At 42.7% G+C, this 26,918-nt stretch overlaps 1 long non-coding RNA gene across 1 annotated transcript in view; it reads left to right on the forward strand.

The window, feature by feature from the left end:
- LOC137216958 (uncharacterized) overlaps positions 1-26,918 on the forward strand; it is a 55,676-nt gene that overhangs the window by 26,689 nt on the left and 2,069 nt on the right. Inside the window, exons 2-3 of the long non-coding RNA XR_010939910.1 lie at positions 26,155-26,275; positions 26,784-26,916. This is a non-coding gene — a long non-coding RNA (uncharacterized lncRNA). The remainder of the gene's footprint in view (positions 1-26,154; positions 26,276-26,783; positions 26,917-26,918) is intronic.

Raw genomic sequence — 26,918 nt, forward strand, 5'->3', positions numbered from 1 at the left:
ACATCTTTTCCCTTCCACCTCTCCTCTGTCCTAGGCTGGGAGGTCACGCTGTTATCATAGGGAGTTTGAAGGTCAATGAAAGGGATGTGACACCTCAGTAGTTCCCTCCCCAGTTCTCCACAGCTTTGTGTCCAGGGTGCTGTGTGGCAGAGGCCAGCCATGTTGCTGTCTGCCAGGAGAGCCCTGGGAGATGGCAGGTGGGTGTGGAGAGGGCAGTGGGTCTGGGCAGCTGGTTGAGCTCTTGATCCCCCACGACCTGGTCATCTGGGGCATGTTCAAGGCGTCATGTCTGCTCCCTGGAGTGTGAGGGAACTGACACCAAAGGGACAGAGAGAGGTGCCTGGGCAGGTCTGTGCTAAGTTGCCTGTGGCACTGATCACCACTCCCAAGTTCAAGCTGAACCCTGAACTTCAGGCAGAGGAAGACCTTCCACCACCACACCCTAGGAGACCAGGCGTCTTGGAGATTACATGTGATTCTGGGAAGGATAGCTATGCCCAGAATGTGGGACACCAGTGGATGATGAAGACTTTGGAGTCCCAGAAACCTACCTGTTCCTAAGAGTAGGCGGTGACAGATTGTTTGCAAAAATGGCCACGATTCCACTTATGTGAGATATCGAGAATAGTCAAATTCATAGAGACAGAAAGGAGAATAGAGGCTACCAGGGGCTGGGGAAGGGGGAAAAGGGCAATTATTGTTCAGTGGGTCCAGAGTTTCAGTTTGGGATGATGAAAAAGTTCTGGGGTTGACAGCACCTCATGCTGGCAAGGCGGCACAACAGGAACGCTCATTCATCGCCTGTGGGAATGCAGAATGGTTCAGCCACTTTGGAAAATCATTTGGTGTTTTCTTAGAAAACTAAACATACACTTACCATACGATCCACTACTTGTGCTTCTTGGTATTCACCCAAAGGAGTTGAAAACTTATTTCCACACAAAAACATGCATATAGATGTTTATAGCCACTTTATTCATAACTGCCAAAGCTTGGAAGCGACGAAGATGTCCTTCAGTAGGTGAGTGGATAAACTGTGGTCCATCCAGACAATGGAATATGATTCAATGCTAAAAAGAAGTGAGCTATCCAGCCATGAAAAGACATGGCGGAACCTTAAGTGCATATTACTAAGTGACAGAAGCCCATCAGAAAAGGCTGCAAACTGTATGATTCCAACTATATGACATCTGGAAAAGGCAAAACTACAGAGACACTAAAAAGATCAGGGGTTGCCAGGGGCTGGGGAGAGGGAGGCAGGAAAAGGAGGAGCACAGAGGATTTTTGAGTCACTGAAAAGAAATGGTCTTGTACTAACTGTAGAAATACTAAATGAGGGCTTCCCTGGTGGCGCAGTGGTTGAGAGTCTGCCTGCCGATGCAGGGGACGCGGGTTCGTGCCCCGGTCCAGGAAGATCCCACATGCCGCGGAGCTGCTGGGCCCGTGAGCCATGGTCGCTGAGCCTGCACATCCGGAGCCTGTGCTCTGCAACGGGAGAGGCCACAACAGTGAGAGGCTCGCGTACTGCCAAAAAAAAAAAAAAAAAGAAATACTAAATGAATGAAAGGTAGGATTTTTGAAAAAGTCTATTAAAAAACAGTGCCAGAAATGGATGGTGGTGAGGGTTGTACAACAATGGGAATGTATTCTTTTTCTCTTGGCTGTGCCGAGCGGCATGTGAGGTCTTAGTTCCCTGACCAGGGATCAAACCCATGCCCCCTGCAGTGGAAGCGCCGAGTCTTAACCACTAGACCCCCGGGGAAGTCCCACAATGTGAATGTATTTAATGCCACTGAACTGTACACCTGGTTAAAATGGTCAATTTTATGCGTGGATAAAGTCTCTTTCTAGACTTTCTCTGATCTATTCCACTGGTTTCTCTTCTATTCACGTACGAGTACTACACTGTTTTCATTCTAGAGGCTTTATAGTATTTTTAGTATCTGTTGGAAAAAATTATGAAATTTATGCCAACAAATTTGACAACTTAGGTGAAATGGAAAAAGTCCTTGAAAGACATAAACTATCAAAGCTCAATTAAGAAGAAAGAGATAACCTATTTAGCCTTATATCTATTAAAGAAATTGAATTTGTTGAAAACATTTCTACACAGAAAACTCCAGGCCCAGCTGGCTTCATGGGAGTATTCCAATAAATGTTTAAGGACAAAATGAGTCAATTCTCCACAAACTCTTCCAGGAAATTCAAGAGGAGAGACTATTTTCCAAATCATTCATGAGGTGGTCGGCATTACCCTATACCAAAATCAAACAAAAATATTATAAGAAAAGAAAACTATATACCAATGTATTTCAGGAACATTAATGCAAAAGTTCTTAACAAAATTTGCGCAAATCAAATCCAATAATACATAATAAGAAAAACACATCATATCTGAATGAGTTTTATCCTAAGAATGTCAGGCTGGTTCAATATTCAAAAATTGATCAGTGCAATTCACTATATCAATGACAAGATAAGGCATATGATCATGAATGGATAAAGAAGATGTGATATATATATATCACATCCATGTGACAACATGGATGGACCTTGAGGGTATTATGCTAAATGAAATAAGTCAGACGAAGAAAGACAGATACTGTATGATTTCACTCATATGTGGAATATAAAAAACAAAACAAAAACAAATGAACAAACCAAAGGAAACAAAAACAAACACGTAGATACAGAGGACAGAGTAGTGGCTACCTGTATGGCTCGTAGCATAACTGATGCCATCTTGGGCCCTTACAGTTCTCCCATCCTTTCACTGACCCTACCCAGGACTGTACTATGCAGTGAAGCACTTCTCTGTCATCAAGGGTTTTTGTAGTTAATAGATATTGTTTAATAATCATTAGGACCTGTTAGGCTCTATGCTCCGTTAGGCCCCAAACAATGATGAAAACCTTTTGTGACGTATTCCCAGCACCCCATGTGACTAGTTACCCATTCATAAATCTTAATTTAGGAACGCATGGCCCATTTCCAAGCAACTACACCCATACCCTAGATTAACTATAAAATTGTCCCAATGGTGCCTCAGTGGTACGGAGTGCAGCTACCAATGCTGCTGAAAGTCTGGTGGACTTGCTGTCCACCAGATCCAGATCCCATCCTGTGAGTAAGTTACCCTATAATAAACTGATCCATTGATTACATGGAGCTCTTGCCTTATTTTTGGTCTCAAGATGCCTTCTCAGTTTCATGGGCACTTTTCGTTCCCTCAGTCCCGCAATATTACCAGAGGGGAAGGAAGGAAGGGGAGGGCAAAATGGGTAAAGGGGATCAACTGTATGTTGATGGATGAAAACTAAATTTTTGGTGGTGAGCATGTTGTAGTGTATAAAGAAGTAGAAATATGGGAACTCCCTGGCAGTCCAGTGGTTAGGACTCCACGCTTTCACTGCCGAGGGCCCAGGTTCAATCCCTGGTCGGGGAACTAAGATCCCGCAAGCCGAAATAGAAATATAATGTTGTACACATGAAACTTACATAAACGAATGTTACCTTAATAAAAAAAATTAAAAAAAAAAAGAAAAAGTGGCCACAGTTATTATCCTCTCTGTACCTGCATCCATTTTGAACGCAGAGTAGCTGCTCCCATCAAGAGCTGAAGCCCTTGAACCCGGGCTGGTCTTGGGACTTGCTCTGACCAATTGAATACAAAACATTATTCCTGGTCCAGACCTATCTCAAGAGGCCGTGAGCATTTTTGCTGTTTCAGCATGCTCTCCTGCAACTCAGGCACCTCCCTGTGAACAAACCCAGGCTAGCCTGCTGGGATATGCAAGACCACACAGAAGAAAGACAAGCTGACCAGCAGAGGCCATCTCAGACCAGCCTATCCCCAGCCAACCTGGCAGCAGATATCACAGACGCGTGTGTGAGCCAAGTGCAGCAGTGGGGCTCAGCCCAGATCACCAGTCTGCAGGATCCAGAGCTAACTCAAGAGGTGCTGCCTTAAGGCACTAAGCTTTGTGGTTGGTTGTTTTGTAGCAACAGCTAACTGACTCAGAGTATGGCAATGGAGATAAATAAGGATTTTTTTTTGATGAGGAGCCTAACCGTCTCAGATGCTGGTTTCCCTTAAGTTGGAGAGTTTGAGGGACACCGTTTGGTAACGTAACCAAGCAGGACCCTATCGGGCCTTCCCAGGACAGACCACCCCCCAAGTCCTCCACCTGCCTCTTGTCTATAGGAAAACTTTAGCCTCCTAGGCCTTCCCTGAGTTCCAAAGAATATATTTAATCAGGGAAGTGAGAAAATGCAGAAACAAAGGAAAACAGTCAAACAAGACAAAATAATAGTTTGGCCATTAAACAAAGTCAGGACCTTTAGTTCCTCCTCGAGGGCTATAGATAATCTTCGGAGCCAAATCTTCGGAGCTGTTTTGCAGACACTGAAGCCCCCACCAGGTGGAAGAAGTTAACTGTCTGCTGCCCACAAGCACGCAGACCCCAGACATGCTGGAACCAGAAGGTTGATGTTGACTCCTGATTACCTCACCCCCAACCAATCAGAAGAATGTCCACCAGCTGATCACGTACCCAGCAACCCTCTCTCTCACCCCGTCTTTAAAAACCTTCCCCTGAAAGCCATCAGGAGTTCGGGCCTTTTGAGCATTAGGTGCGTGGACTCCTTGCTTGGGGCCCTGCAGTACACGCTGCACTTCCCTTCACCACGACCCAGTGTCAGTAGATTGGCTTTACTGCGCCGGTGAGGCGAGCCGGACCCAAGTTTGGTTCAGTAATACTAATGGTTTGGGGAAAACTTGGACGTGGCCGTTACCTTCAATAACGCTGAAGGAGACTAGGAATGCTTGGAGGTCACGTTTCCAGCCTTACCAGGTTCAAGTTTCCAGCCTTACCCGTTCTTGGACATCAGAATCCAATATGAAGGAGATGTGGGTGAGTCAGCACCTGGCTGAGGACTTTCAGTGCGGTGATGGTGGGGCATGGGAATAGGAAGGGATGGGGAGCCAGGCTGGCCCTCCAAGAAGCAGGCCCACCGGCTCCCCCATGTGCCTCCAGCATCCTTTGCAGGCAGCCCTGCAACACTCCCCCTGGCCCTCTCGCTCCCCCCACCCGCCCTCCTCCGCCCCTCCCCCGTCCCCCCTCCCCCACCCAAGGCTTGCAGGCCCACCCTGCTTCACCTGGTGGGAGGTTCATACAGGCTAAGATTAACCGTAAATGTGGAGGTTGTTACTCAGAGCTGGGTTTCACACCTTCTGGCATTCAGTGCTAGCCTAGTTTTTAATAAAAACAACACTATTTTGGTGCCGTAAACCTATTTTTCACCATCTGGCGTACCCTTATGCCTCTCTGTTTCTTCTAGTACAGCCTGACAGGAAAAAACCATCGTGGGACTAGAAGCTCTCGACCAAAGAGGATATTATTGTACATTCAAATGGATAAGGCACCTCTCTGCAGGTTGTAGCTGCTTAACTCTGAGCAACAGACTTTCAAAAAATCCTCTTTCTACAAATGTCAGTAGAACAAGATGAAAGAAGTTTACCTCATGAAACATTAAGGTAAAAAATGAAAGTTTGGTGGGGTTTTTGCATAACAGATGATGACAATCTTAAAATACCCAAGAGACTAACGAGGAAGAAAACCCATCCCTTCTGTCTCAGGGAATGGTGGCAGGATGGCCCCAAGCTGTCCTCTGCAGTTTCCTTGGGGGTGACACTAAAGGAATGGAAGGCTCTGGGGGAACCAACAGCAAAAGTAGCTTAACTGAGTAAAGTCATTCTCATTGGATCAAGCTTTTAATAACTCTGTGGTAATTTTGTGATTCTCTGAATTTTCTGGAATGGAAGTCAGCTGTTGCACTTATGTTCACCAGCACCTTTTTACTGATAAAAAGAGCTGCTCCAAAGCACACACATGTCTCTAGAAAAGGGGTCTTGTGCTTCTTTTTACTTAATGAGACTATAGTTCTTGATTCTCATGTATGTGATGAGTGGGTGTGCGTGGGTGTTCGTATGATGTGGCTTCAGGTTTTGTGGGTTTTTGAAGATTATATAATCTGGGGGGACTTAAAAAACCCAGAAAATTAGGAAGACAGAATTAGGAAAGGAATGTTCTTTAGAATCAGAAAGAAAACACAGTACATAACATTTTAAAAGCTGAGAAATACCTCAAATCTCACATAATTCAGAAAACTGACATAACGTTTTGTTAACAGCCTGACAAACCTCTATAACACTTTTTTCCCGACAATTTTTGTCTGCAGATGCTTTGCTTGCCTTTTCATATGACAACAATCTTGTAGTATCATTTTCTAGCAAGAGGATAGAAAGATAATTCATTGTGATTTTCTTTTAGCATGGTTGATGGAAATTTGGTTTTCATTATTGATACTGCAGAAAAATTTCAGCTTTGCAGTTTGTTATTAGTAATGCTGTGTACATTTTTAGGACTGCTGTCAAATTGGGGGAAACCTCTGTCAAGTTTCTTTCATATAAAAGCTGTAAATTTTCTGGGCATATCAAGGTTTCATGTTCAGAGACCCATCTTAAATACTCTGAATTGACAATACTCAGGCAACCTGACCTCAGTGTCTTGTAGAGATCTATTATGAGATTTGTGTTATTTTTGTCAATATCAGTATTTTGGTCAAGTCAGCAAGACATTTAATTTTTTTCCCAGTGTGTTCATATACTTTACTTCTTCTCATTAAGTATATTATGAATCCCCAAACCCATATATTGCCTCTTTTCGGATTTTATCTCTCTCTTTTGGTATAATCTGAAAAAAATTTTGTTACAATTTACTTCTCCATGCCAGAATCATTTCTGTTGGTTACAGATGGGCATACTTGAAAAATAATTTCATTTCATAGGGAGTTTGCAATTATATTCACTGCATTTTTTTTTCCACTGCATTATTGATGATACACTTAACAAGAGAAACTTCCGTTTTGAGCTGCTCATAAGTTTAGGCATTTGATGATTGGAAGAATTTCCCACAGATCAGCTTCCGGCTCTGTACATTTCAAACCTTGTTTCTCCTCCGCCTCCTCCCACATCCCAGCTGCTCTAGAGCTCAGTGTCATGATGCCAGGTGGGCAGTGGGATTATTCCTGGAAGTCATTCCTGCCCCAGGATGGTCAGTAATAACTATGTAAACAGATCCCATGAAGGTCACAGTGAAACGTGTCCCCAACTCAACTTCCTCTTAGGCAGCTTCTAATGCTTCAGGACCCGAGGGGAAGTGTGACAGAATCAGGGTGGGGAGAGAGCCATCTTAACCGATTACAATTCAATGCAGATCTTAAACTAATTTACAGTTCATTTCTGCAGATTGTACCAACACGTATGACCAGGTGAATCCATTTCTGAGGCCCCTGGCAAGAGTCTTCTGCAAATGAGGGGCCCTGCCGCTTAAGTTTCATCAGCTCTGTATAGGTATGAGCCTGTGAGGGGTTTTTGTTTGTTTCTTTGAATTGACAAGCGGCAGCGGAATACCAAAGGGCCGACTCCCTTTGGAAGGCTTGGATCTGCGTTTCCCCGTGACCTTGAACAGATCGTGCCCCTCTCTGTTCTCCTTGGTCCCTCACTTCCCAGCCTCCCACGCACGAAGGGCCCCCTAGCGCCCGCCCAGTCCGGGTCCCCCGCCGTGTCAGCACGCGGCCTCTAGAGGGCATCACACCCCCGTCCCGGAGCCGGGGTGGCCGCGGGACTGGGGGCTGGGTTGCCAAGGCGACGGCAGCGGCAGTCTAGCTGCTGCTGGCCAGTTTCCCAGGACTGTAGATACTTTGTGCGACAATCACGAATCGTGCTCCATGGGAAACGTCGACACCCACAGAAAAATGGTAAACCAGGCCGGGCCTTGTGCAGAACCTGCTTGGTTTTGAATGGCCGCTCGCGATGGGACAGGAGCCTCAGAGAGCTAGCTGGTTCCCTACTGATGGGCAAAGGGCCGTGACCCCTGCCGTGGCCTGGGAGGGGCCCTCCCTGCTACCAGGCCTCCCTTGGGGACTTTGCCATACCTCAGGCTCCTGAAGTGCATGGGACACTCCTTGATTTGAGGTGTCTGGGACGGGGAGGGGGTGTTCACTAAGTGATCTTAGGGTGCTTGTGACGGGCGGGACCACCAGCTAGAGAATAAGGCTCAGGGCCTCCCAGGCTGCTGCTCTTCCAGCTCCAGTCCTGGAAGGGCCTGTGTTGGTGACACTACCCTGGGCTGGGTGGCAGGATCTGATGGGGTCCGCAGAGCCCACTGGTCCCTGACCAATGCCAATCACCCTCTAAGGGGGCCACAGGGCAGGATGGGCTCCTCTCCTGCTGCATGGCCTGACCTCCAAATGGGGGCTCTGTGGACCCTATCAGATCAGCATGGGCTCGAACCCATGTCCCCTGCCTTGGTAGGTGGATTCTTTACCACTGCTCCACCAGGAAAGTCCTCCAAAAAATTTGAAAGCATACAATTCAGTCGCATTTAAAACATTCACAGCATTGTGCAACCGTCAACATTCTCTAGTTCCAGAACATTTTCATCATCTCAAAAAGAAACCCACACCCATTACCAGTCACTTCCTATTCCCCCCAGCCCCTGGCAACCAATAATCTACTCTCTGTCCCTGTGAATTTGCCTATTCTGGACATTTCACTTAGATGCAATCATACAACGTGTGGTCTTTGTGTCTGGCTTTCGCTCAGCACAATGTTTCTAAAGTTCATCCATGTTGTAGCAGGTATTTAGTACTTAATTCATTTTTATGGCCAAATAATATTCCATTGTGTTGATAGTCCGCATTTTGTGTATCCATTCAGCTGTCTATGAGCACGTGGGCTGTTCTCACATTTTGGTGATTGTGAACAGAAGCACGTGTACCTTGACGTCTGCATCTTGCTGTCATCTGTGGGCCCCTCTGAGGGCAGCTCTCTGCGAATGTTGGGCTGTGAGCAGGTCTTCCGGCATCTACCCCACCTCCCAACCCACCGCAGCCCAGGGAACCTTTGTGTGGTCTGGCGGGGGGCTTGGACTCATCAGTCACCACCTCAAACAGAGAGGGTCCACTGGAGTTATTTTGTTTCCTCTCAGGGGCTAGGCCTTTACAACTCAGACACCAGAATCTGCTCCTTTTTCTCTGTTTTCTGCTAATACATCCGTAAGGCAGAGAGCAAGACGAGCCAGGGAAAACGGAAGACACTAGAAGATGGGGGACATGAGGGAACAAAGGTGACAGTTCGAAAACATGAGCCTACCTACTTTCATTTTTACTTATTCTCTTGATGACAACTTGTACACATGATTGGAGGGTGGGACAAGGTGGGACATGGAAGCCACGGCCCAGGAAAATGCGGAGGGGAGATCGGGAGGGGCCCTCTTCCCCCTCATCAGGGCCAGTCTGCCCAGGCCCTGATATGAAGCAGGAAGGGGAGAGGCAGTGTGTGTGTATGTGGAGCAGGGGGGCAACCCCACTTAGACAAGCAGACCCAGGTGGTTCTTCTTTACCAAGGGAGATGGGCAAATTGTGATCGCCAGTTCTGGAAAAGGTAGCCAGTGGGCCTTGGCAGGGGAAATCTCTCCCCAAGTCCACAAAAATCCACATGCAGGGAATCCTCCATAAGCCTGTGGATCAACGAACAAACTACGTCAAGGTAGGATTTTAATGGCCTGGGATCCTTTGATCCATTGAGTCCTCTAGTTACGGAAAGGAAACCCTCTGCTCTCCTCTCTGATCCACCTGCCCTTTGCTAGAGTCTAAGTCGGCTGTTCCCGCGAACACAAGCAGCCCCACCCAACTCACCGCATTTGGGATTCAGTATTTACTGAGATGAAAAGATTTTTTTTTGATAAATTTATTTATTTATTTAGGCTGCATTGGGTCTTCTTTGCTGCGTGCGGGCTTTCTCTACTTGTGGTGAGCGGGGGCTATTCTTTGTTGTAGGTTGCAGAGCACAGGCTCTAGGCGCGCGGGCTTCAGTAGTTGTGGCTCACGGGCTTAGTTGCTCTGCGGCATGTGGGATCTTCCCGGACCAGGGCTCGAACCCGTGTCCCCTGCATTGGCAGGCGGATTCTCAACCACTGCGCCACCAGGGAAGTCCCTCACTTCTTTTTTTTTTTTTTTTTTTTTTGCGGTACGCGGGCCTCTCACTGTTGTGGCCTCTCCCGTTGCGGAGCACAGGCTCTGGACGCGCAGGCTCAGCGGCCATGGCTCACGGGCCCAGCCGCTCCGCGGCATGTGGGATCTTCCCGGACCGGGGCACGAACCCGTGTCCCCTGCATCGGCAGGCGGACTCTCAACCACTGCGCCACCAGGGAAGCACTTCTTTTATTTATTTATTTATTTATTTTATTTTAAAGGGGACCAACATTGGTTTCCCAAGTTTGTTTTGTTTTTTCTTCTTTAGATCCTTTTTTTTTTTAAAAAAAAATTGAAGTACAGTTGATTTATGATGTTGTGTTAGTTTCTGGTGTACAGCAAAGTGATTCAGTTATATATACATATATATGTATTTCTTTTTCAGATTCTTTTCCATATAGTTTATTATAAGATATTGAATATAGTTCCCTGTGCTATACAGTAGGACCTTGTTGTTTATCTATTTTATCAATATATATAGTAGTGTGTATATATTAATCCCAAACTCCTAATTTATCCCTCCCTCCTCCCCCTTCCCCCTTTGGTAACCATAAGTTTGTTTTCTCTGACTGTGGGTCTGTTTCTGTTTTGTAAATAAGTTCACTTGTATTATTTTTTAGATTCCACATATAAGTGATATATTTGTCTTACTTCACTTAGTATGATAATCTCTAGGTCCACCCATGTTTCTGCAAATGGCATTATTTCGTTCTTTCTTATGGCTGAATAGTCCATTGTATATATGTACCACATCTTCTTTACCCATTCATCTGTTGATGGACATTCAGGTTATTTCCATGTCTTGGCTATTGTAAATAGTGCTGGTATGAACATGGGTGCGTGTATTTTTTGAATTAGAGTTTTCTCCAGGTATTTGCCCAGGAGTGGGATTGCTGGATCATATGGTAAATCTATTTTTAGTTTTTTAAGGAACCTCCCTACTGTTTTCCATAGTGCCTGCACCAATTTACATTCCCACCAACAGTGTAGGAGGATTCCCTTTTCTCCATGCCCCCTCCAGCATTTATTTTTTGTAGACCTTTTTTTTTTAATATTTATGTATTTATTTGGTTGCCCTGGGTCTTAGTTATGGCACGTGGGCTCCTTAGTTGCAGCAGGCAGGCTCCTTAGTTGTGGCATGCGAACTCTTAGTTGCAGCATGCATGTGGGATCTAGTTCCCTGACCAGGGATCGAACCCGGGCCCCCTGCATTGGGAGCGCAGAGTCTTATCCACTGCACCACCAGGGAAGTCCCTGTAGACTTTTTTTTTTTTTATCTAACTAAAATGATGAACTGTTTTTTATCTTTTTTTTAATTGGAGTATAATTGCTTTACAATGTTGTGTTAGTTTCTGCTGTACAATGAAGTGAATCAGCTATATGTATACCTATACCCCCTCCCTCTTGGAAAGCCCTCCCACCCATCTAGGTCACACAGAGCACTGAGCTGAGCTCCCTGTGCTATACAGCAGGTTCCCACTAGCTATCTATTTTACACATGGTAGTATATTTATGTCAAACCTAATCTCCCTATTCGTCCCACACTCCCCTTCCCCCACTGTGTCCACATGTCCGTTCTCTACATCTACGTCTCTATTCCTGCCCTGCAGATAGGTTCATCTGTACCATTATTCTAGGTTCCACATATATGCGTTAATATACGATATTTGTTTTTCTCTTTCTGACTTACTTCAGTCTGTATGACAGACTCAACAAATGACCCAATTTTGTTCCTTTTTAATGGCTGAGTAATATTCCATTGTATATATGTACCACATCTTCTTTATCCATTCATCTGTTGTTGAACATTTAGGTTGTTTCCATGTTCTGGCTATTGTAAATAGTGCTGCAATGAACACTGGGGTACATGTGTCCTTTTGAATTATGGTTTTCTTTGGGTATACTCCCAGTAGTGGGATTGCTGGGTCATATGGGAGCTCTATTTTTAGCTTTTTAAGGAACCTCCATACTGTTCTCCGGAGTGGCTGTACCAATTTATATTCCCACCAACAGTGTAGGAGGGTCCCCTTTTCTCCACACCCTCTCCAGCATTTATTGTTTGTAGATTTTTTGATGATGGCCATTCTGACTGGTGTGAGGTGATACCTCATTGTAGTTTTGATTTGCATTTCTCTAATAGTGATGTTGAGCATCTTTTCATGTGCCTCTTGGCCATCTGTATGTCTTCTTTGGTGAGATGTCTATTTAGGTCTTCCTCCCAGTTTTTAATTGGGTTGTTTGTTTTTTTGATACTGAGCTCCATGAGCTGTTTGCATATTTTGGAGATTAATCCTTTGTCCGTTGCTTCGTTTGCAAATATTTTCTCCCATTCTGAGGGTTGCATTTTCGTCTTGTTTATGGATTCCTTTGCTGTGCAAAAGCTTTTAAGTTTAATTAGGTCCCATTTGTTTATTTTTGTTTTTATTTTCATTATTCTAGGATGTGGGTCAAAAAAGATCTTGCTGTGGTTTATGTCAAAGAGTGTTTTTCCTATGTTTTCCTCTAAGAGTTTTATAGTATCCGGTCTTACATTTAGGTCTTTTTTTTTTTTTTTAACATCTTTATTGGGGTATAATTGCTTTACAATGGTGTGTTAGTTTCTGCTTTATAACAAAGTGAATCAGTTATACATATACATATGTTCCCATATCTCTTCCCTCTTGCGTCTCCCTCCCTCCCACCCTCCCTATCCTACCCCTCCAGGCTGTCACAAAGCACCGAGCCAATATCCCTGTGCCATGCAGCTGCTTCCCACTAGCTATCTACCTTACTACGTTTGTTAGTGTGTATATGTCCATGACTCTCTCTCGCCCTGTCATAGCTCACCCTTCCCCCTCCCCATAACCTCAAGTCCGTTCTCTAGTAGGTCTGTGTCTTTATTCCTGCCTTACCCCTAGGTTCTTCATGACATTTTTTTTTCTTAAATTCCATATATATGTGTTAGCATACAGTATTTGTCTTTCTCTTTCTGACTTACTTCACTCTGTATGACAGACTCTAGGTCTATCCACCTCATTACAAATAGCTCAATTTCGTTTCATTTTATGGCTGAGTAATATTCCATTGTATATATGTGCCACATCTTCTTTATCCATTCATCCAATGATGGGCACTTAGGTTGTTTCCATCTCTGAGCTATTGTAAATAGAGCTGCAATGAACATTTTGGTACATGACTCTTTTTGAATTTTGGTTTTCTCAGGGTATACGCCCAGTAGTGGGATTGCTGGGTCATATGGTAGTTCTATTTGTAGTTTTTTAAGGAACCTCCATACTGTTCTCCATAGTGGCTGAACCAATTCACATTCCCACCAGCAGTGCAAGAGTGTTCCCTTTTCTCCACACCCTCTCCAGCATTTATTGTTTCTAGATTTTTTGATGATGGCCATTCTGACTGGTGTGAGATATCTCATTGTAGTTTTGATTTGCATTTCTCTAATGATTAATGATGTTGAGCATTCTTTCATGTGTTTGTTGGCAGTCTGTATATCTTCTTTGGAGAAATGTCTATTTAGGTCTTCTGCCCATTTTTGGATTGGGTTGTTTGTTTTTTTGTTATTGAGCTGCATGAGCTGCTTGTAAATTTTGGAGATTAATCCTTTGTTGGTTGCTTCATTTGCAAATATTTTCTCCCATTCTGAGGGCTGTCTTTTTGTCTTTTTATGGTTTCCTTTGCTGTGCAAAAGCTTTGAAGTTTCATTAGGTCCCATTTGTTAATTTTTGTTTTTCTTTCCATTTCTCTAGGAGGTGGGTCAGAAAGGATCTTGCTGTGATTTATGTCATAGAGTGTTCTGCCTATGTTTTCCTCTAGGAGTTTGATAGTTTCTGGCCTTACATTTAGGTCTTTAATCCATTTTGAGTTTATTTTTGTGTATGGTGTTGGAGAATGTTTTAGTTTCATTCTGTTAATATAGCTGTTCAGTTTTCCTAGCACCACTAGGTGGTGTATGTATGTTCCATTGTATGTTCTTGCCTCCTTTGTCATAAATTAGGTGACCATATGTGCGTGGGTTTATCTCTGAGCTTTCTATCCTGTACCTTTGATCTATCTTTCTGTTTTTGTGCCGGTACCATATTGTCTTGATTGTTGTAGCTTTGTAGTATACTATAAAGTCAGGGAACCTGATCCCTCCTGCTCCGTTTTTCTTTCTCAAGATTGCTTTGTCTATTTGGGGTTTTCTGTGTTTCCATACAAATTATAAAAAAATTTTTTCTAATTCTGTGAGGAATGCCATTGGTAATTTGATAGGGATTGTATTGAATCTGTATATTGCTTTGGACAGTATGGTCATTTTCACAATATTGATTCTTCCAATCCAAAAACATGGTATGTTTCTCCATCTGCTTATGTCATCTTTGATTTCTTTCATCAGTGTTTTATAGTTTTCTGAGTACAAGTCTTTTGCCTCCTTAGGTAGGTTTATTCCTAGGTATTTTATACTTTTTCTTGTGATGGTGAATGGGATTGTTTCCTTAATTTCACTTTCTGATTTTTCATTGTTAGTGTATAGGAATGCAAGAGATTTCTGTGCATTAATTTTGTATCCTGCTACTTTACCAAATTCATTGATTAGCTCTAGTAGTTTTCTGGTGGCATCTTTAGGATTTCCTATGTATAGTATCATGTCATCTGCAAACAGTGACAGTTTTACTTCTTTTCCAATTTGTATTCCTTTTCTTTCTTTTTCTGCTCTGATTGCCGTGGCTAGGACTTCCAAAACTATGTTGAATAAGAGTGTCGAAAGTGGACATCCTTTGTCTTGTTCCTGATCTTAGTGGAAATGCTTTCAGTTTTTCAGCATTGAGAATGATGTTTGCTGTGGGTTTGTCATATATGACCTTTATTATGTTGAGGTGGGTTCCCTCTATGCCCACTTTCTGGAGGGTTTTTATCATAAATGGGTGTTGAATTTTGTCAAAAGCTTTTTCTGCATCTATTGAGATCATCATATGGTTTTTATTCTTCAATTTGTTAATATGGTGTATCCATTGATTGATTTGCATATATTGAAGAATCCTTGCATCCCTGGGATAAATCCCACTTAATCATGGAGTGTGATCCTTTTAATGTCTTGTTGGATTCTGTTTGCTAGTGTTTTTTTTTTTTTTTTTTTTTTTTGCGGTACGTGGGCCTCTCACTGCTGTGGCCTCTCCCGTTGCGGAGCACAGGCTCCGGATGCGCAGGCTCAGCGGTCATGGCTCACAGGCCCAGCCACTCCGCGGCATGCGGGATCTTCCCGGACTGGAGCACGAACCCGTGTCCCCTGCATCGGCAGGCAGACTCTCAACCACTGCGCCACCAGGGAAGCCCTGTTTGCTAGTATTTTGTTGAGGATTTTCGCATCTATGTTAGTCAGTGATATTGGTTGGTAATTTTCTTTTTTTGTGATATCTTTGTCTGGTTTTGGTATCAGGGTGATGGTGGCCTCGTAGAATGAGTTTGGGAGTGTTCCTCCCTCTGCAATTTTTTGGAAGAGTTTGAGAAGGATAGGTGTTAGCTCTTCTCTAAATATTTGATAGAATTCGCTGGTGAAGCCATCTGGTCCTGGACTTTTATTAGTTGCAAGATATTTTTATTACAGTTTCAATTTCATTACTTGTGATAGGTCTGTTTATTTTTTTATTTTTTAAATTTATTTAATTTATTTTATTTTTGGCTGCGTTGGGTCTTCATTGTTGCGCATGGGCTTTCTCTAGTTGCTACGAGTGGGGGCTACTCTTCGTTGCAGTGTGTGGGCTTCTCATTGTGGTGGCTTCTCCTGTTGTGGAGCACGGGCTCTAGGCACGCGGCTTCAGTAGTTGTGGCGTGTGGACTTAGTTGCTCCACATCATGTGGGATCTTCCCAGACCAGGGATCGAACCCATGTCCCCTGCATTGGCAGGCGGATTCTTAACTACTGTGCCACCAGGGAAGTCCTCATAGGTCTGTTTATATTTTCTAATTCTTCCTCGTTCAGTCTTGGAAAGTTGTACCTTTCTAAGAATTTGTCCACTTCTTCCAGGTTGTCCATTTTATTGGCATAGAGTTGCTTGTAGTAGTCTCTTAGGGTGCTTTGTATTTCTGTGGTGTCCATTGTAACGTCTCTTTTTTCATTTCTAATTTTATTGATTTGAGTCCTCTCCCTCTTTTCCTTGATGAGTCTGGCTAATGGTTTATCTATTTTGTTTATCTTCTCAAAGAACCAGCTTTTAGTTTTATTGATCTTTGCTGTTGTTTTCTTTGTTTCTATTTCATTTGTTTCTGCTCTGATATTTATGATTTCTTTCCTTCTGCTAACTTTGGGTTTTATTTGTTCTTCTTTCTCTAGTTCCTTTAGGTGTAAGGTTAGATTGTTTGTTTGAGATGTTTGTTGTTTCTTGAGGTAGGATTGTATTGTGATAAACTTCCCTCTTAGAACTGCTTTTGCTGCATCCCATAGGTTTTGGATTGTCATGTTTTCATTGTCATTTGTCTCTAGGTATTTTTTTATTTCCTCTTTGATTTCTTCAGTGATCTCTTGGTTATTTAGTAACGTATTGTTTAGCCTCCATGTGTTTGTGTTTTTTACGTTTTTTTCCCTGTAATTCATTTCTAATCTCATAGTGTTGTGGTCAGAAAAAGATGCTTGATATGATTTCACTTTTCTTAAATTTACTGAGGCTTGATTTGTGACCCAAGATGTGATCTATCACGGAGAACGTTCCGTGCGCACTTGAGAAGAAAGTGTAATCTGCTGTTTTTGGAGGGAATGTCCTATAAATATCAATTAAATCTCTCTGGTCTATTGTGTCATTTAAAGCTTCTGTTTCCTTATTTATTTTCATTTTGGATGATCTGTCCATTGGTGTAAGTGAGGTGTTAAAGTCCCCCACTATTATTGTGTTACTGTCAATTTCCTCTTTTATAGCTGTTAGCAGTTGCCTTATGTATTGAGGTGCTCCTATGTTGGGTGCATATATATTTCTAATTGTCATATCTTTTTCTTTGATTGATCCGTTGATCATTATGTAGTGTCCTTCCTTGTCTCTTGTAACATTCTTTATTTTAAAGTCTATTTTATCTGATATGAGTAGTGCTACTCCAGCTATCTTTTGATTTCCATTTTCATGGAATATCTTTTTCCATCCCCTCACTTTCAGTCTGTATGTGTCTCTAGGTCTGAAGTGGGTCTCTTGTAGACAGCATATATATGGGTCTTTTTTTTTGTATCCATTCAGCAAGCCTGTGTCTTTTGGTTGGAGCATTTAATCCATTCACGTTTAAGGTAATTATCGATATGTATGTTCCTATTACCATTTTCTTAATTGTTCTGGGTTTCTTTTTGTAGGTCCTTTTCTTCTCTTGTGTTTCCCACTTAGAGAAGTTCCTCATTCTTCCTCAGTTTGACCAGAGAAGTGCTCAGAGTATGAGGTTTGGGGACCAGCCTAAGGTTTAGAAACCTCTTCCCTGACCTCCCCACCAGGACCCCTGGAATCTTCTCATCTGGTTATCTTGTTTCCTTCTTCAATTATGATTCCCAGTTTGCTTTTAAATTTTTTTATTTATCTTTTTAATTTAATTTTTGTTTTATATTGGAGTATAGTTGATTTACAATGTTGTGTTAGTTTCAGGTATACAGCAAAGTGATTCAGTTATGTATATACATATATTCATTCTTTTTCAGATTCTTTTCCCATATAGGTTATTAGAGAATATTGAGTAGAGTTCTCTGTGCTATACAGTAGGTCCTTGTTGATTATCTATTTTATATACAGTAGTGTGTATATGTTAATCCCAATCTCCTAATTTATCCTTTCCCCCACATTTCCCTTTTGGTAACCATAAATTTGTTTTCAAAGTCTGTGAGTCTATTTCTGTTTTGTAAATAAGTTCATTTGTACCTTTTTTTTTTCTTAGATTCCACATATAAGTGATACTATATGATATTTGTCTTTCTCTGTGTGACTTCACTTAGTATGATAATCTCTAGGTCCATCCATGTTGCTGCAAATGGTATTATTTCATTCTTTTTTGTGGCTGAGTGATATTCCATTGTATATGTGTACCACATCATTTTTTTTTTTTTTGGCTGTGCCCTCAGCAGTGAGAGCACAGAGTCCTAACCAGTGGACCACGAGGGAATTCCCTGTACCACATCTTTTGTATCCATTCCTCTGTTGATGGACATTCAAGTTGCTTTCATATCTTGGCTATTGTAAATAGTGCTGCTATGAACGTTGGGGTGCATGTATCTTTTCAAATTAGAGTTTTCTCCAGATATATGCCCAGGAGTCGGATATCTGGATCATATGGTAGCTTTGTTTGTGTTTTTTCCAGAGAATTTTTTTAGCAGTTTTTACATTTTTATGTATTTATTTATTTAAAAATTTTATGTAGTTTTGGCTTCGTCGGGTCTTCGCTGCAGCACACAGGTTCTATGTTGAGGCATGCGGGATCTTTTGTTGTGGCGCATGGGCTCTTCGTTGTGGTGCGTGGGCTTCTCTCTAGTTGTGGAGTGCAGATTTTCTCTTGTTGTGGCACACAGGCTCCAGGGTGCGTGGGCTCTGTAGTTGTGGTGCGCGGGTTCCAGAGCATGTGGACTCTGTAGTTTACAGCCTGTGAACTCAGTAGTTGTGGCACGTGGGCTTAGTTGTCCTGCAGCATGTGGGATCTTAGTTTCCTGACCAGGGATCAAACCCACGTCCCCTGCATTGTAAGGTGGATTCTTTACCACTGGACCACCAAGGAAGTCCCCATATGGTAGTTCTATTTTAGTTTTCTAAGGAACCTCCGTACTGTTCTCCACAGTGGTTGTATTAATTTACATTTCCACCAACAGTGAAGGAGGGTTCCCTTTTCTCCACATCCTCTCCAGAATTTATTGTTTGTAGATTTTGTGATGATGGCCATTCTGACTGGTGTGAGGTGATGTCTCATTGTAGGTTTTTTTTTTTTTTTTGCGGTACGCGGGCCTCTCACTGCTGTGGCCTCTCCTGTTGCAGAGCACAGGCTCCGGACACGCAGGCTCAGCGGCCATGGCTCACGGGCCTAGCCGTTCCGCGGCATGTGGGATCTTCCTGGACCGGGACATGATCCCGCGTCCCCTACATCGGCAGGCGGACTCTCAACCACTGCGCCACCAGGGAACCCCCTCATTGTAGTTTTGATTTGCATTTCTCTAATAATTAGTGATGTTGAGCATCTTTTCATGTGTCTTTTGGCCATCTGTATGTCTTCTTTGGAGAAATGTCTATTTTGATCTGCTCATTTTTTTTTTTTTTTTTTTTGCGATATGCGAGCCTCTCACTGTTGTGGCCTCTCCCATTGCGGAGCACAGGCTCCGGACACGCAGGCTCAGTGGCCATGGCTCAGGGCCCAGCCGCTCCGCGGCATGTGGGATCTTCCCGAACCAGGGCACGAACCTGTGTCCCCTGCATCGGCAGGCGGACTCTCAACCACTGCGCCACCAGGGAAGCCCTCTGCCCATTTTTTGATTGGGTTGTTTGTTTTTTTTGATATTGAGCTGCATGAGCTGTTTGTCTATTTTGGAGATTAATCTCTTGTCAGTTGCTTCATTTGCAAATGTTTTCTCCCATTCTGTGGGTTGTCTTTTCATCTTGTTTATGGTTTTCTTTGCTGTGCAAAAGCTTTTAAGTTTAATTAGGTTCCATTTTTTTACTTTCGTTTTTACTCTAGGAGGTGGATCCAAAAAGATATTGCTGCGATTTATGTCAAAGAGTGTTCTGCCTATGTTTGCTTCTAAGAGTTATATAGTATCCTGGCCTTACATTTAGGTCTTTAATCCATTTTGAGTTTATTTTTGTGTATGGTGTTAGAGAATGTTCTAATTTCATTCTTTTACATGTAGCTGTCTAGTTTTCCTAGCACCACTTATTGAAGAGACTGTCTTTCCTCCATTGTACATTCTTGCCTCCTTTGTCATAGATTAATTGACCATAGGTGCATGGGTTTATTTCTGGGCTTTCTATCCTGTTCCATTGATCTATATTTCTGTTTTTGTTCCAGTACCATACTGTTTTGATTACTGTAGCTTTGTAGTATAGTCTGAAGTCAGGGAGCCTGATTCCTCCAGCTCCGTTTTTCTTTCTTAGGATTGCTTTGGCTATTTCAGGGTCTTTTGTGTTTCCATACAAATTTAAAATTTTTTTGTTCTAGTTCTGTGAAAAATGCCATTGGTAATTTGATAGGGATTGCATTGAATCTGTACATTGCCTTGGTATTCCCAGTTTGCTTTTTTTCAAATTGAAGTATAGATGATTTCCAGTTTGCTTAAAAAAACTTTATTGAGGAATAATTGACAAATATAATTATATTTAAAGTGTACAACATGATTATTTGATATACATACACATTATAGAATGATTACCAAGATCAAGATAATTAACACATCCATCACCTCACATAGTTAACATAGTTAACTCTTTTTGGGTATGTGTGTGGTGAGAATACTTATAATCTACCCTCGCTGTCTTTCAAGTATCCAGTACTGTATTATTAGCTACAGTCAGCGTGCTGTACATTACAGCCTCAGAACTTATTCTTCTTGTAGCTACAAATTTGTACCCTTTGACCTACAGCACCCCTTACCCTCCTTCTGCCCATTTTTCTTTGTCAGGCATTCATAGGGTCTTCGGCTAATTAGAAATCATACTGCTCAAATTAGAACATCTTATAGCTTCTAGAAATCTCTACGTTAGTATATTAGTGTGAGCCACCTTTATTTTCCCCTGCAAGAGCCAATTTATGGGGAAAAATAATGCTCCGGGGCTGCCTGTATTTGCATTCCAAATGAAAATAACTTTGAGTCCTGTGGGGGGAATATGTATTTTCTTCCAGGGGAGTATGCCTGTGCAGTCAAGTAGATTTACGCTCATGAGCAACCGGTGCTACTTGCCAGTTACTAAAATGTTAATATCGGCAGAATTGAAAACTGGTCACATAGAGGCAGCTTTCTAATTTTTTTATCCTCAAATTATTTGATAGGCTGAAGGTCTAGATAAATAGAAGAACATAAAACCATTTATTACAAGCAGTAGGCTGCATCTCTCCCCCTTTGATCAATCAGTTGGATTTGTTTTGGTGCACTACAGGAAGCCAGCTTATTAAGAATTCTGCTTTTTGTTAGTACATTGCAAACTGTACATTTCAGTCAGAACTCAGATGGTTTCCACGGTGTAGCCATAAAGGCCAGTGCTCAAAACAGCTGCTGTCCCCAGGGAGTGAGGGCTTCCTAACAGGTCCTTAAGGGACCCCAGAGTGAATCTACTGGAATCATTCTTTTTGGGGGCTTTAAAAAAAATTACAAAAATAAGTGCTTATGTGTTATCAGGCAGATTTTTACATCCAGATCATAACTTAAATTACTGTGTGGTTGACACTTCTATTAACTAAATCACTCGTGTCCTAGATGACTAAAGCTATGATACAAAGAATTTGATTCCTTTGATTCTTAGGTGCCTGAGTTTGCATCTGGAGTCAAACTGCCCAGGTTGGAACCCCTGAGAAAGCACTGTTAACTAACAGTGGTAACTGTTAGTTACCACTGTGTTCTGGCTACTAGTACAGAGGGACTTACAGAAAGGACCAGAAGAGGGTAAGGGGGTTAGCAAGATGTCAAATATGGGAACTTATTAATGATTCGGCAGAGGAGGAACAGACACAGGGTACAGAAAACTTGGAGAAACCACATGATCTAGGAGATGCTTCAGAATTCATTCCCTTATGTTTGTCGTTTCAGGCGAGAATATTCCTTACCATAGCAAGACTAAGTACAATTGTCTGCCAGGGCTTAATTCTTAAATGGGTTTTCATTGTTAAAAAATGACAAAAAAGTCTAAGTGGCGCTTTCTGTGGAATCTGCAGCATTGCAGAGCCCATTTATCAGAGGCCATGAAAGCTACAGAAGTTCTCCTTATCTTATTTTCTGCATTTCTAGTTTTATGCAATTTCATTAGATTTTTCTGCTTTGGTAGTGAATTTAGAAGGGAGAAGAAAAAAAATCACATATTTAAAAATATAACCCTTACTACAATTTACTCGCCAATAATTAATAACTTTAATCCCTGCAGCGCAGTTTTTCTAACTGCAATATATTTAACACATTACATTGTGCAAATTTAAAGCTCAATTTTTCCTTTGTTTCCTTTGAAGATAGTGTAACCTGTTTCTGGACAAAAACATCTTCAATATTCTCTCCTCTGGGTATGTAGCATTAATCTTGTGGGGAGAGAACTGGTTAACAAATTGTATCTGGCACAGCCATGAAAACGCCAGTGATCTCTTCAAAGAAATAAAACCATGTATTTTTGTCCCCAGTTCTGCAGATGAAACATTTCATGGTTAAACGCTGACAGATTACGCAGTCAACAGTCATGACACAGGAGCCGCAGCCATCAGTACCGTTCATAAACCATGGAGTACGTTTGAAATGCTACCTCCTGTTTATTTATTTGAGCAATAGTTTAATACAAAGAAGGCAATTGCTCATTTTTCTCTCTCCCTGCTGAGCAACCCCAGGAAAGTCACTTAAGCTCTTTGAGCTGAAATTTCTTCATGTGTATGATGAGAATATTCTGTCTACCTCATATGATTATGAGGATTAGGGCTGTCCTGCTCGCTGAGGTTGAAATATCCAGTCTTCTCATGTCTTCCTATCCTGTAGAAGAGAGCAAATAAATATAATACTATCTTGTGATATCACTTAGCAAATCAACAGGGAAAAATCCCCACAGGATTTTATGCAAACATAGAACTGGATTTTATGTTTGTTATGCAGACATAGAGCAAAGCTAACTGCCATTAGTCCTCCATGAAAATCGTCCCCCAAGCGTTACCAAGAATCGCTTGGTGAACTAGTTAGGCCAATGTTCCAGAAGATCCTTTGTGCTAATTTCAGCAACAAAGCCAAATTTAAACATAAAAGCATACCCTCAAAGTTGTGACACCCCCATGTTTTCTTTGCTTTTCTTCAAAAAGGAGGGGTGCCTAAACAACACCAGAGCACACTGCATTTGTTGCTCGAAAGCAAATTACATGTTCTCAAAACACCTTGGCTAAATATAAATTAAGTTGTGTTTCTTTCTGAGATGGAAATTGCTTTTGGCTGCTTACCCAACCATGCTTTTTGCTAAACTCTGGGCTTTGTTTTTGCTTTTTATTGAAGCAGGTTTATAAACACCAGAGGCAAAATGCACCAACTCGAACAGATGGCTAAAGTGCTATTTCGTTCGTCATTATTTGTTCGGGGAATATTGCAAAGTCGGGCTGCTGGGATTGCAGCCTTACAGCTAGAGGAATTGTCTTGGGCAGAAACAAAGCCCCTAGTTGCAAAGCTTGGGCTCAGTACTTTCCTTTTCTAAAAAGGAACATTCAGCAAAGAAACCATCCTCTTCTTGCCCATGGGACTCTTCCCAAGGTGAGAAAAATCAGATGACTAGAAATCTTGTTTCTATGAATGGGGGAAGGCAGTGTTGACAAAAATAATCAATAAACAATCTATAATAGGAATAGAAAAGAGTTTTATTTGAGCCAAACTGAGGACTATAGCCCGGGAGACAGCCTCTCAGATAACTCCAGAGGAGCATGGTTTTCAGCATAGTTTTATATCTTGTCAGAACAAAGAACATTAAACGGGTCAGGGATACATTCCTTCAAGGTTTAAAAAAAAAAAAAAAACAGATCAGCACATACACAGCAAGTCAGTATGGCGTCAGCACATGGGAAGGGAGTCTTATCAACAAAGGAGTACCAGCATGAGCGTCCCAGGAAGGGTGGCCTTTAATCTTTACTTTTAACATGGACTTTGTTTACTTCTAGTCAATGTGCCCTTCTCTGTAATAATTAAAGCAGATGTACAATGTATGTTTCATAAGCCACAAACAGGCTGTTTTAGTTAGCATGAAATTCGAGTTAAATCGTGTATAAGCCAGAACGACTTCCCCATACCTCAATATGTGAAACCTTCTTCCATCAGCAGTCATGTCATATCCCACGTCCATGGAGAAGAAAACCATTTCTAACCCAGAACGCTGTGACCACTTCTGGAGAAACACTGTCAATTCCTTTGGGCCTCTGACACCTTTGCCTAGAAAATACTACACTATGGTCGTTTTGCTCACACGATGCGTTGTCGATGTTCCTGAATTTACCAAATCTTTTTCTTTTTTCATGGGTTTCTTTGAGTAAGATCCTCGTGCTCCTTCTCTGGAGAAACCCGACTTCCGCTCTTGCCTGTGAAATGCCCAGTGTCAGGTTGCTGTGGCTCCTGCACTGGCCACCTGGCAGCAGGGCTGGGCACCATCACAAACGGAGCCTGAAGGACGTGCCCTGAGTCACGACCGTGGTGGCTTCTGAAGCAGGGGACGGGAATGGGGCTGAGGATCGTGGGGAAACGGGGGCTTTATTGTAGTACCTGATTTCTTTTTATTTATTTATTTATTATTTTATATTTATTTTTGGTCGCGTTGGGTCTTCGTTGCTGCCGCACGGGCTCTCTCTAGTTGCGGCGAGCGGGGGCTACTCTTCGTTGCATTGCGCGGGCTTCTCATTGTGGTGGCTTCTCTTGTTGCGGAGCACGGGCTCTAGGCGCGCAGGCTTCAGTAGCTGTGGCTCGCGGGCTCTAGAGTGCAGGCTCAGTAGTTGTGGCGCACGGGCTTAGTTGCTCCGCGGCATGTGGGATCTTCCCGGACCAGGGCTCGAACCCACGTCTCTTGCACTGGCAGGTGGATTCTTAACCACTGCGCCACCAGGGAAGTCCAGTATCTGATTTCTTTTTTTTTTTTTTTTTTTTGCGGTACGCAGCCTCTCCCTGTTGTGGCCTCTCCCGTTGTGGAGCACAGGCTCCGGACGCGCAGGCTCAGCGGCCATGGCTCACGGGGCCAGCCGCTCCGCGGCATGTGGGATCTTCCCGGACCGGGGCACGAACCCGTGTCCCCTGCATCGGCAGGCGGACTCTCAACCACTGCGCCACCCAGGGAAGCCCTGGTATCTGATTTCTTTTAACGAAAATAATACTTGAAGCAAATATGCCAGTTCTGGGTAATAGGTACCTGGGTGTTTGTCTACTTCTCTATAAAGTTTGGCAAACCACCACCCCTCCTATTTTTAAGAATAGCAGTACACTATGGAAATGGTTTTCAAACCTGACTGCAGTTACATGTGGAACTTTAAAAAATGTTTCAGATTCCTGGGCCTGCCACACCTATACTCAGTTTCCAAGAGTGGGACCCAGAAACTGGGTTTCTTAAAAAGCTCCCTAGATGTTCCTCATTCAGCCAGTCCAGTGTTAGCCCTCAGCTTTGAAACACCACTAACTTGCAAAAGTCATTCTATGTATACTTATAAGTACTATAATACAATCCTATGGATAACCCCAAACTGTGTTAACTTACACTGCTGGGTTGTTGGATTTTTTTTAGTCTTTTTTGTGAAAACTGGGTCAAAACTCATTTGATAACATATAGACTAGGATCCTTGTGCAGTTTTAGAGCTAAAGTTTTAAACTTTTTTTTTTTTAATAATTTATTTTATTTATTTATTTTTGCTGTGTTGCGTCTTCGTTTCTGTGCGTGGGCTTTCTCTAGCTGTGGCGAGCGGGGGTCACTCTTCATCGCGGTATGTGGGCCTCTCACTATCGCGGCCTCTCCTGTTGCGGAGCACAGGCTCCAGACGCGCAGGCTCAGTAGCTGTGGCTCACGGGCCTAGCCTCTCCGTGGCATGTGGGATCCTCCCAGACCAGGGCTCGAACCCGTGTGCCCTGCATTAGCAGGCAGATTCTCAACCACTGCGCCACCAGGGAAGCCCAAGTTTTAAACTTTAATAGCTTAGATTACAACACAATCTGTAAATGGCCTTTCAATATAAACGGAATTTCCTTTTCGGTCTGTAGCTTTAATTCTGCCAGGTTTAGGCCAGTTCAACTCGACAATAGCATCTTTTTCATGGTAGGATTGGATATTATCGAATTGTACACAAGATTTCTTTTGATTGTCCTCGTTTTTAGCCGTTTCTTTTCCAATGTTCACTCAATTTAAAATTTTTATTTTATTAATTTTATTTATTTATTTTTTGGCTGCGCAGCTTGTGGGATCTTAGTTCCCTGACCAGGAATGAAACCCAGGCCTGCAGTAGAAGCACAGAGTCCTAACCCCTGGACCACAAGGGAATTCCCCCACATTCACTCAAAATGATTGTTTTGAAGGTAATGAGTTTAAGTCCACATATGCATACTTACATTTACATGTGCACAGTCACTCCTTGGCACTGATGCCCCAGTGGCACACGTGAAGTCCCTCACTTACTTCTTCTTCTTCTTATTACTACAATTATTTTGCCATTACCCCCATCCTCCATGAGATGGTAAGCAAACAAAATAAGGAAGTGAAATTAAATAGTTCTCTTTGTTATTTGACAGCAGCTTGGTAGCAGGTACCTAAACCTAATAAATCAAAACCAGGACAATTCTATGACCACCTATTGCTTTCTAGCAAGCATTTTTTTAAATTAACATCTTTATTGGAGTATAATTGCTTTATAATGGTGTGTTAGTTACTGCTTTATAACAAAGTGAATCAGCTAGACGCATACATATACCCCCCATAATCTTCTCCCTTTAGCAAGCATAGGTTATGGTTTGCTTCCATCATGACAGCTAAGACTAGGCTGTATTTTTCTCCTTCTTTTAAAATTTAAGATTGATTCTCTAACAGGTGAGAAGAACTTCCAGGTTGGAAGGGCCCTTCGGCCCCAGCTATCAGGACTGTGTTCGGGACGAGTGTGCCGGTGAGGCTGGCCCGCTTCAGGCTGGGCAGATTCTTTGCCCAACTCAGTAGGAATCATCAGGT

Source organism: Pseudorca crassidens, chromosome X (assembly GCF_039906515.1).
Source record: "Pseudorca crassidens isolate mPseCra1 chromosome X, mPseCra1.hap1, whole genome shotgun sequence".
Lineage (NCBI taxonomy): Eukaryota > Metazoa > Chordata > Mammalia > Artiodactyla > Delphinidae > Pseudorca > Pseudorca crassidens.